We start from the raw sequence: 12163 nt of genomic DNA, 5'->3' as shown, positions 1-12163 counted from the left end.
ACAGCAAATAAGTGGCAGAGCTGGGATTAGGACCCAGGTACTTCTGACCCCTAGGCCTGTGCTCTACTATCTACTAGGCCATGCTGCTTCAGAGGCCTTCCCTGAATAATCTTTTTGTTGTTCTGTTGTCTTTCTTCCCCTCCTAGGAGAGTATAACAGAGTGGATAGACACATTCCCTGCCCACGGTGATCTTACAGTCTAGAGGGAGGGACAGGCATTAATATAAATAAGTTAATTAGGGCTTCTGTGGGACTGACGAAGGGGTGAATAAACAATCGATCAATCAATCACCCATATTTATTGAGAAGATGGGGAGGGGGGACAGTGCACAGGGGACTTAACCAGATGGAGGCCGGGCTTCCTAAAATGACTAAAACTGGGAAAGGGGCATGCCCCAAAGCCAACCAGATCCCGTCTCTTGGGAAGAATCGCTTCTTCCAGCCTCCTCCTCAGTCCCACATAAGCATAATCCACTCCAAAGGGAAGAGTTCATCTACACTGAATCAAAGAGAAAATAATAACAATAACTGCGGCATTTGTTAAGCACTTACTATGTGCCAGGCACTGTACTAAGTGCTGGGGTGGATACAAGCAAATCGAGTTGGGCACAGTCCCTGTCCCAGGTGGAGCTCACAGTCTCAATCCCCGTTTAGCAGATGAGGTAACTGAGGCACAGAGAAGTGAAATGACTCGCCCAAGGTCACAAAGCAGACAAGTGGCAGAGCAGGAATTAGAACCCATGACCTCCTGACTTCCGGCTCTGTGCTCTATCCACTACGCCACGCTGCTTCACGAGCAGCAAAAGAGCAGCAAGAACACAGGTGGCGAAAACAGAGAGGATGTGGGAGAAAGGACAGGTTCAGAGGAAAAAAAGTCCTTTTTTTCAGTGGAGGCAGGAACGCTCCACTGGTATCTGAGCAGCCGAGGATGATGATAATAATGATCAATCAATGGTATTTACTGAGTGCCTTCTGTGAGCAGGGCGCTGTACTAAGCACTTGGGAGGGTACAATACAACAGATTTGGTAGACATTATCCCTGCCCACAAGGAGCTTACGATCTAGAGGGGGATGATGATGATGATGATGACAAGCAGCATGGTGTAGTTGGATAGAGCACAGGACTGGGAATCAGAAGGTCATGGGTTCTAATGCCGAATCTTCCACTTGCCTGCTGTGACACCTCAGGCAAGTCACTTCACTTCCCTGTGCCTCAGTTCCCTCATCTGTAAAATGGGGATTAAGACTGTGAGCCCCACCTGGGACGGAAACTCTGTCCAGCCTGATGACCTGTATTCATTCACTCATTCAATTATATTTATTGAGCGCTTACCGTGTGCAGAACACTGTACTAAGTGCTTGGAAAGTACAATTCGGCAAAAGATAGAGACAATCCCTACCCAACAACGGGCTCACAGTCTAGAAGGGGGAAAAAGACAATAGAATCAATCAATCAATCATATTTATTGAGCGCTTACTGTGTGCAGAGCACTGTAGTAAGCGCTTGGGAAGTACAAGTTGGCAACATATAGAGACAGTCCCTACCCAACAGTGGGCTCACAGTCTAAAAGGGGGAGACAGAGAACAAAACCAAACATACTAACAAAATAAAATAAATAGAATAGATATGCACAAATAAAATAAAGAGTAATCATCAACATCAATCGCATTTATTGAGCGCTTACTGTGTGCAGAGCACTGTACTAAGCGCTTGGGAAGTACAAGTTGGCAACATCTAGAGACAGTCCCTACCCAACAGTGGGCTCACAGTCTAAAAGGGGGAGACTGAGAACAAAACCAAACATACTAACAAAATAAAATAAATAGAATAGATATGCACAAATAAAATAAATAAGTAAATAAATAGAGTAATAAATATGTACAAACATATATTCAGGTGCTGTGGGGAAGGGAAGGAGGTAACAGAACAACAAAAAGATTATTCAGGGAAGGCCTCTGAAGCAGCATGGCCTAGTAGATAGAGCACAGGCCTAGGGGTCAGAAGTACCTGGGTCCTAATCCCAGCTCCACCACTTATCATCATCAATCGTATTTATTAAGCGCTTACTATGTGCACAGCACTGTATCAATCGTATTTATTGAGCGCTTACTATGTGCAGAGCACTGTACTAAGCGCTTGGGAAGTACAAATTGGCAACATATAGAGACAGTCCCTACCCAACAGTGGGCTCACAGTCTAAAAGCACTTATCTGCTGTGTGACTGTGGAAAAGTCATTTAACTTCTCTGTGCCGCTTGGAACAGTGCTTGGCATATAGGAAGCGCTTAATGAATACCATTATAAATACCATTATCATGATGATGGAGTCTCTCATCAGGTCCAAGGCCTCACACCTGTACCTGCTGTCCTCGCTGGTTGTTTTTCAGATGGGCTTCCCACTACATGGATGCACCAAGATCTAGGATCAGGAACAGGCGGGAGGGGCCGCCCAGGAGAGAGCAACGGGAGGAAAAGCTGAGCTTTTTCCCCGTGTTCCCTGTGGCTGAAACAGGAAGGAATCAGCTGCTTCTTCAGAGGAACCTCCCCAACATCCTTCCCCTTTACTAAACACACACTGGGGGTGCACCCACTAAACACACACAAGAGCTACTCATTTACAGAGTTTATGGTAGACGAACATATCCCTTCAGCAGGCTACCCTGGTCTCCGCACCACCCAGGGAGTCATTGTCCTCAACTTTTAAGAACTTGAAGTTCAAGTGGAGATAACATAGATTAGAGAAAAAAAAAAAAGAGGTCATATCAAGACCTCTATGTAATTTAACCGCATTGCCCAAAGAAAGGACAGAAACCTGAAATGAAGTATCGATCAATAGTATTTAATGAATATGGCCCAGCAGAAAGAGCACCTGAGGATTATTATGAGTGCCTAACAAATAATAATAATTAGTATGGTATTTGTTAAGCACTTACTATGTGCCAAGCACTGGTCTAAACGATGGGGTAGGTACAAGTAATTTGGTTGTCCTACATGGGGCTCACAATCTTAATCTCCATTTTACAGATGAGGTAACTGATGCATAGAAAAGTGAAATGACTTGCCCAAGGTCACACAGCAGTCAAGTGGCGGAGGCGGGATAAGAACCCACGTCCTCTGACTCCCAAGCCTGTGTTCTTTCCACTAGGCCATAGATACCACACGCTGCACTAAGTCAGTCATTCCATCAATTGTATTTGCTGCGTGCTTACTGTAATGATAATAATAATCATAATAATGGTACTTCATCATCATCATCAATCGTATTTATTGAGCGCTTACTGTGTGCACAGCACTGTACTAAGCACTTGGGAAGTACAAGTCGGCAACATATAGAGACAGTCCCTACCCAACAGTGGGCTCACAGTCTAAAAGGGGCTCGGTCAGTGCTTACTATGTGCCAAGCACTGTTCTAAGTGCTGGGGTAGATACAAGTTAATCAGGTTGGGCACAGTCGCTCTCCCGCACAGGGCTCACTCTCTTAAACCCCACTTTACCAATGAGGTACTTGAGGCCCAGAGAAGTTAAATGACTTGTCCAAGGTCACACAGCAGACATGTGGTGGAGCCGGGATTAGAACCCAGGTCCTTCTGACTCCCAGGGCCATGCTCTATCCATTAAGCTATGCAGCTTCTCTGCTACTGTGTGAGGGACACTGTACTAAGTGCTTGGGAGAGCTCCTCTGGTGCTAACCAATCAATCAATCTATCATATTTATTGAGCGCTTACTGTGTGCAGAGCACTGTACTAAGTGCTTGGGAAGTACAAGTCAGCAACACATAGAGACAGTCCTACCCAACAGCGGGCTCACAGCCTAGAAGAATAAAAACAGGGGAGAGCGCAAACGCAGTCCCCCACTACCACAAATTATGCAGTCGAGTTTCCCGCATTTGGGGAAATTGCAGGGGTCAGCACAGCTGCAGTGCAATAGCTGAGCCTCACCCTGGGAAAGCCACCTACGGGATCATGGTGTCTCCCCTCACTGTGCCTTGATCTCACTGTCCTGCCGTCGACCCCTGGTCCACGTTCTACGTCTGGCCTGGAATGTCCTCCCTCCTCAAATCCTCCCCCCCCCAAAAAAAAAAATCACTCTTCCCCACTTCAAAGCCCTACTGAAGGCTCACCTTCTCCTAGAGGCCTTCCCAGACTAAGCCCCCCTTTTCCTCAGCTCCCCCTCCCTTCCACATCACCTCAACTCGCTCCCTTTGTTCTACTCCCCTCTCCCCACCCCACAGCATTTATGTATATATCTATATTTCTATTTATTTATGTTGATGCCTGTGCCTCAGTTCCCTCATTTCTAAAATGGGGATTAAGACTGTGAGCCCCCCGTGGGACAACCTGATCACCTTGTAACCTCCCCAGCGCTTAGAACAGTGCCTTGCACATAGTAAGCGCTTAATAAATGCCATCATTATTATTATTATTACTTGTTTTGATGTTTATATATTTATAATTCTATTGAAGCAGCGTGGCTCAGTGGAAAGAGCCCGGGCTTTGGAGTCAGAGGTCATGGGTTCAAATCCCAGCTCCGCTACTTGTCAGCTGTGTGACTTTGGGCAAGTCACAACTTCTCTGGGACTCAGTTCCCTCATCTGCAAAATGGGGATTAAGACTGTGAGCCCCACGTGGGACAACCTGATCACCCTGTAACCTCCCCAGCGCTTAGAACAGTGCTTTGCACATAATAAGCACTTAATAAATGCCATTATTATTATTATTATTTATATTGATGCCTGTTTACTTGTTTTGATGTCTGTCTTCCCCCTTCTAGACTGTAAACCTGGTGTGCACAAGGACTGTCTCTTTATTGCTGAACTGTACTTTCCAAGCACATACAGTGCTCTGTACACTATAAGCACTCAATAAATATGAATGAGTGAATGAATACAATATAACAATAGACACATTTCCTCCCCACAACAAGCTTACATTCTAGAGGGGGAGACAAGCATTAATATAAATAAATAAATTACAGATTTGTACATAAGTGCCATGAAACTGGGAGGGGGGGATGAATAAAGGAAGCAAGTCAGGGCCACGAAGAAGGGAGTGGGAGAAGATGAAAGGAGGGCTTAGGGAAGGCCTCTTGGGGGGAGATGTGCCTTTGATAAGGCTTTAATCAATCAATCAATCGTATTTATTGAGCGCTTACTATGTGCAGAGCACTGTACTAAGCGCTTAAAGGGTTGGGGGGGAGAGTAATTGTCTGACAAATATGAGGAGGGAGGGCATTCCAGGCCAGAGTCAGGACCTGGGCAAGAGGTCAGCGGCGAGATGGATGAGATAGATGAGATAGAGGTTCAGTTAGTAGGTGAACATTAGAGGAGTAAATGTAGTAGGAGAAGTGCCTGGGAGAATATAATACAATAAGTAGACAAGGTCCCTGTCCTCCAAGAGTCCGGATCCAGTAGGGGAGACAGATAATAAAACAAGTGACAGGTAAAAGGAAGCCACATGGCCTTGTGGAAAGAGCACAGGCCTGAGAATCAGGGGATCTGGGTTCTAATCCCCCACTCTTGTCACTTGCCCGCTGTGTGACCTTGGGGAAGTCACTTAACTCCTTTGTACCTCAGTTTCCTCATCTGTAAAATGGGGGTTCAATACCTGTTCTCCTTCCGACAGACTGTGACCCCCACCACCCTGTGGGACCAGAACTGAGTATGACCTGATTAATTTCTATCTCCCCCAGCACCTAAAACAATGCTTGATAGTAAGTGCTTAACAAATCTTAGTAGTAGGAGTGATAATAATAATGATGGCATTTGGTAAGCGCTTACTATGTGCCAAGCACTGTTCTGAGCACTGGGGAGGTTACAAGGTGATCGGGTTGTCCCCCGGGGGGCTCACAGTCTTCATCCCCATTTTACAGATGAGGTAACAGGCACAGAGAAGTTAGGTGACTCGCCCAAAGTCACACAGCTGACAATTGGCGGGGCTGGGATCTTTAGTAGTTACTAAAGATATGACCCTGAATCCCTGAATCCTTGGTTTGGGTAGGGGAAGGGAGGAGAAATACCTAGGTGTTTAGGTGGCAGAGAAGTGCTGAAGTGGCAGTTTGGAGTCTGTTGTACACTCCTCGGGGGTGGAGACCATGTCCATTCTTTACTACATTCCTTTACAAGCCGAGTGTACTGCTATACTAATTATTTCCCCTATACCCAGGCTCTCTTCAGTAGCTTATCTTCTCCTAGAGCATTTCTCTCCTGCATGTGTTCTAGTGGAAGAAGCACGGGCCTGGGGCTCCTGGACTCTAACCCCAGCTCCACCACTAGTAGTAGTATGTCTTTTAAGTGCTCACTAGGTGTCAAACACTATATTAAGTGCTGGAGTAGATACCAGTTAATCAGGTTGGACACAGTTCTCGCTCCATATGGGGCACACAATCAAAGTAGGGGGGAGAACAGCACTGAATCCCCTTTTTACAAATGAGGAAACTGAGGCACTGGGAAGTAAAGTGACTTGCCCAAGGTCACACCGCAGGCAGGTGGTAGATTCAGATTTAGAACCCAGGTCCTCTGGCTCCCAGGCCTGTGATCTCTTCCACTAGGCCACCCTCGGAAGAAACCCCATGGAAGCAGACGGGCCACTGAAGAAAGCCTAGTGGAAAGAGCACACAGAGCCTGATGCTGTGCAACCTTGGGTGAGTCACTTAACTTCTTGGGGCCTGTCTCGTCATCTGTAAAATGGAGAGCAAATACCTGTTTTCTGTCCCCCTTGACTGTGAGCCCCATTAGGTGCAGGGACTGTGTTCGATCCCCCCCCCCCTTCCTCTCCCCCTCGTCCCCCTGTCCATCCCCCCCGTCATACCTCCTTCCCTTCCCCACAGCACCTGTATATATGTACATATGTTTGTACATATTTATTACTCTATTTATTTATTTGTTTTTTTTACTTGTACATATCTATTCTATTTATTTTATTTTGTTAATATGTATTGTTTTGTTCTCTGTCTCCCCCTTCTAGACTGTGAGCCCACTGTTGGGTAGGGACTGTCTCTATATGTTGCCAACTTGTACTTCCCAAGCACTTAGTACAGTGCTCTGCACACAGTAAGCGCTCAATAAATACGATTGATTGATTGATCCTTTATCTACCCTGTGCTCAATGTAGTGATTGGCACATAGTAAGTGCTTAATAAATACAATAATAATTATTATTATGTTATTCTTGTTAACTGAATCTAAAAAATCTATATCTATCCTCTGATTATTTCAATCAGCCACTCAATCCTATGTATTGAGCACTTACTGTGTGCAGAGCACTGTACTAAGAGCTGGGGATAGGACAATACAACAGAGTTGGTCAACACACTTTCTGCCCATAAGGAGCACAGGGTCATGAGGACTTACTCAGAGCCCTTTCAAGGACGCCTCATCCAATAATGCCAAATAATAATAGTAATAATAATAGCATTTATTAAGCGCTTACTGTGTGCAAAGCACTGTTCTAAGCGCTGGGGAGGTTACAAGGTGATCAGGTTGTCCCACAGGGGGCTCACAGTCTTCATTCCCATTTTACAGATGAGGGACCTGTGGCCCAGAGAAGTGAAGTGACTTCCCCGAAGTCTCACAGCTGGCGTTTGGCAGAGCCGGGATTTGAACCCCTGACCTCGGACTCCAAAGCCCACGCTCTTTCCACTGAGCCATGCTGCTTCTCTTAAATAAAATAGTCGGTTCTTCTGTAACATGGGGGTTGCTTCTAGAAGAACCCCATGTTAAGGAATACTTGTGTTGTAATCCCCCGCCCCCAAGTGTGGTGCCACAAGTTGCGAGGCGCAGGCAAAGGTGCTTTTTAGAGCAGGACCCAATGACAACAGGGGAATTCCAACGCAGTGGTCATGGGCCACGGTGATAACTGAGGAAAGGTCTCCAGGTTCTGGCTGGCTTCCTGATACCTGAAAAATGATTGGGGGTGGGGTGGGTGGGGGGACCTAACCCCCCTCTCCGAGCAGATGGCTATCCCCCCCAGACAACAATGCACATGGCACAAGTCCTCCAGAATTGATTTCGCCCATTTTAACCACTCATGGCGAAAATGGACTACACAAGTTTTTTTCAAAGTTACACCTGGTAGCTGTAACCCGTCACTGAGGAGGGGGAGGAAAGAGGGACCTTTCACCCGTGAACTGGTTTTGCACCCTTTCACAAACCAGGGTTAATGTCTGGCTGCGGGCAAAACGGCTCTGACAGCTTCGGCCAGGTCTCGTTGGTGCCTGGATGAAAGCCAAATCGACCCAGGTCACGCAGATGCCTGGAGTTGTAAAATCCTTGGGCAGAGACCAATATAAGCATAAGCCCAAGGCTCCATCTGCAAAAGGACAAGGAGGATTGAGGCAGTTACTTGGATGATTCTGGGCAGGGGGAGACAATCCAAAGACCATAATACCCACCTACCTGGAACTGAGGAGACCCTACCACCATATTCTCCAGCTCTCAGATTCCACCAATCATGACTACAACTAGATTTCCAAAGAGAACCCAACTTGCACACTTGGCTTCTCCAATGCCAACCTACTCCCTGAACCTCAGTCTCATCTATCTCGCCACTGACCTCTTGACCACATCCTCCCAGTTCATACCTGACAGACCATCAGTCTCGCCACCCTCAAGGACTTATTAAAAATCCTCATCTCCTCCAAGAGGCCTTCTCCAAGTAAGCTCTCATTTTCCCAACTCCCTCTCCCTTCTACGCACTTGGCTCTGTACCCTTTAAACACCTGGTATTCACCCCACCTTAAGCACCACATTACTGTAGCGTGGCTTAGTGGAAAGAGCCCGGGCTTTGGAGTAAGAGGACGTGGGTTCTGATCCCGGCTCCACCACTTGTCTGCTGTGTAACCTTGGGGAAGTCACTTCACTTCTCTGGGCCTGTTACCTCATCTGTAAAATGGGGATTAAAAGTGTGAGTCTCACGTGGGACAACCGGATTACCCTGTATCTACCCCAGTGCTTAGAATAGTGTTTGGCACATAGTAAGCGCTTAACAAACACCATAATTAACATATTCATTCATTCATTCAATTGTATTTATTGAGCACTTACTGTGTGCAGAGCACTGTACTAAGCACTTGGGAAGTCCAAGTTGGCAACATATAGAGATGATCCCTACCCAACAGGGGGCTCACAGTCTAGAAGGGGGAGACAGACAACAAAACATATTAACAAAATAAGTAGAATAAATATGTACAAGTAAAATAGAGTAATAAATATGTACAAACATATATAAATATATACAGGTGCGGTGGGGAGGGGGAAGAGGGGGAGAGGAAGGAGGGGGCTCAGTCTGGGATACAGAGGTGAGAGAGAGGTGAAAGATGAGAGAAGAGAGATGAGAGATAGAGAGCAGAGAGATGGACAGAGACAAAGAGGGAAGAGAGAGATGAAACAGAAGAGAGAAGAGAGACAGAGAGAGAGGAAAGATGGAGGGGGAAGAGATGAAGAGGTGAGAGAGAGGTGAAAGATGAGAGAAGAGATGAGAGATGGCAAGCAGAGAGATAAAGAGAGACAAAGGGGAGAGAGATGAAACAGAGGAGAGATGGAGAGAGACAAAGGGGAGAGAGAGAGATGAAACAGAAGAGAGAGGAGAGACGGAGTCACCTGCTCTACCAGAGACAGAGGGAATTCTTCACACATCCACAGCATTGCTTTAAACCTCTCGAAGGCGATGTTAATGCATTTATTTATATGAATGTCTGTCTCCCTTTCTAGCCTGTAAATTCTTTGTGGGCAGGGAACGTGTCCAGCAACTCTGTCGTAAACACTCTCCCAAGTGCTTAGTACGGTGCCGTGTACATATGAAGCACTCCATAAATACTACTATTTGACTGACTGGTAGAATGACTCTGGGCATGTGTTTAGCTAACACCCTTACTCACAGACACGTCAGGGAGACATCCGGCTGACCATAAGAGAGCCATTCAAAGCCACAGGTCCAGAAAGTCTCCTCAGGCTCAGAACACGACGGAACAAGCTCCCATTTCTTGGGCTGGGTTTCCTGCGCCTCCCTGCCCCTGCCCGCAGCTGGAAGACCCGGCCAGAAGGAAGAGGAGGAGGAAAAGGAGGAGGGAGGACAGCGGGAGGGGGGTTGGAGAAGGCCCGGCAGACCGTGTGCGCCCATGGGCTATAAACCCCACCTGTGCCCAGCAACAACTAGGCATAATGTGTGACCCCTTCTCTCTCGCCACACTCACACCCAGGCCCTGAGAGAGTCGCGGGTTCTAATCCTGGCTCCGCCACTCATCAGAGAGCATCAAGCTGGATTTGGGCCTTCACTTCTTGTGCCCTGCTGAGACCAAGCCTTGCAACTTCGGTCTTCCCAGGGCTTCGCCCCAGAGGAGTTCATTCATTCATTCACTTATTCAATCAAATTTGTTGAGCGCTTACTACGTGCAAAGCACTGTCCTAAGCACATGGGAGAATACAATACAACAACAGATAGATTTTAGTTCCACAGATGGACAACTTCACACAGCCCAGTATTTTTTCATTCCCAAATGGGTGTGTACACGCTGGTGTGTACACAAATACACAGACACACTCTCTCCCCTCCCCTGCCCAATTCCAGGAGCTTGAGATTCTCCAGAAGCTCTCTTGGCTCATCGGAATCATCCCCCAGGTATTTGCAGCTTGCCGCTTGGCCACGGATTGAGGGACACTTTGGTGGCAGCGAGTGCTAGAAGCGACTCACTAGGGAAGGTCATAAGAGGAGGCGCAAGAATCCAAATGCTAGCAAAGAGCATTTGCTCCTTGAGCATTTGATGAGGTGGCAAGTGGCTGGCAGCCAAAGTCACCTTTGTTTGTCCTGATCTGTCCCCAGACTCGTAAAGACAGTCATTTCAGACATCTTCCTTTAAAGATATTTTTCATCTTGCCCTGAAGGAATGGAAAGGAGGTGTAAAGAGTACATTTCTTGTAAAGAGCCAAGATAGCCAAGAGCAGGGGTTCATCTGGGAAGCGGGATGGCCTAGTGGATACAGCATGGGCCTGGAGCTCAGAAGGACCTGGATTCTAATCCTGGCTCCGACACTTGTCTGCTGTGTGACCCTGAGCCAGTCACTTCACTTCTCTGTGCCTCACTTCCCTCATCTGTAAAATGGGGATTAAGACTGTGAGCCCTATGTGGGTCAGGGACTGTGTCCAATCTGAGTATCTTGTATCTACCCCAGGGCTTCAAACAGTGCTTGACACAGTGAATGCTTAAGTACAGTTATTATTATTATCATCATCATCCCTCCCCAACTCCTTTCTTGTCCTGAAGGCAACTGTCAGTTCTTAACACTATAATCTGCACTTCATATGTATTTAATCAATACTGTCACTCCTATCATAGAATCTAGTGACATGGGAGCCACTGGATTGGCCCTGTCCCCATATCTTCCTCACCCAATACCCATCCACCCTCATCCTTGTGTATATATCTATAATTCTATTGATCTATTTTGATGTTATTGATGCCTTTCTACTTGTTTTGTTGTCTGTCTCCCCCTTCTAGACTGTGAGCCCGTGTTGGGTAGGGATTGTCTCTTTCTGTTGATGCCTGTCTACTTGTTTTGTTGTCTGTCTCCCCCTTCTAGACTGTGAGCCCGTGTTGGGTAGGGGTTGTCTCTTTCTGTTGATGAACTGTACTTTCCAAGCGCTTAGTACAGTGCTCTGCACACAGTAAGCACTCAATAAATACGACTGAATGAATGAATGAATCCCTGTCCCCTCTTCCCACAGGCTTTGTGGTCAGTTGGACTACCCACTTTCAAATTATTGTCACTGAGGACAGATTCTTAAAAACATTCCTAAATTTCTACGTACTTAAAATCCTCAACCTTTTCACATTTCCAAACCTCACCTCCCAAAAGCAAAGGGCCAGAATGAGGGCCAGAGGCTTCTTAGGTAAAAAACACTCACTCCAACAAGCAGTGAGTTTTTGCTGCACCCTAAAACTGCTTTTCCCCCCTCAATTCCTGTGCACAGTTCCAAGGCCACCATTCTAGCAATTGCTCTTCTACCGGGAGGGCAAAATAGCTTCCAAGGAGCAGTATCGGAGCTAGGACAATCACAAACGTGTTAACCTTCTTAAAGAATTAACTTTAAAACCTGCTTTGGCTGCATAGGCTCAACCTCTGAACTACTGTTTCCCAAAGCCTCAGGTGAAATAAAGTCACAGATTCTAC

The 12163-nt window shown here is 46.6% G+C and overlaps 1 protein-coding gene and 1 non-coding gene across 2 annotated transcripts in view; both read right to left on the bottom strand.

Moving 5' to 3' along the window:
- AACS (acetoacetyl-CoA synthetase) overlaps window positions 1-12163 on the bottom strand; it is a 117763-nt gene that overhangs the window by 87077 nt on the left and 18523 nt on the right. The gene's annotated exons all lie outside the window — the stretch shown is intronic.
- Window positions 3827-3983, bottom strand: LOC119942998. The gene has a single exon (XR_005455487.1). It is a non-coding gene; the product is annotated as a U1 spliceosomal RNA (small nuclear RNA).

The sequence above is a fragment of the Tachyglossus aculeatus genome, chromosome 21 (genome assembly GCF_015852505.1).
Source record: "Tachyglossus aculeatus isolate mTacAcu1 chromosome 21, mTacAcu1.pri, whole genome shotgun sequence".
NCBI lineage: Eukaryota > Metazoa > Chordata > Mammalia > Monotremata > Tachyglossidae > Tachyglossus > Tachyglossus aculeatus.
The sequence above is the reverse complement of the archived record's forward strand: the minus strand, read 5'-3'. Positions and strand labels throughout refer to the sequence as shown.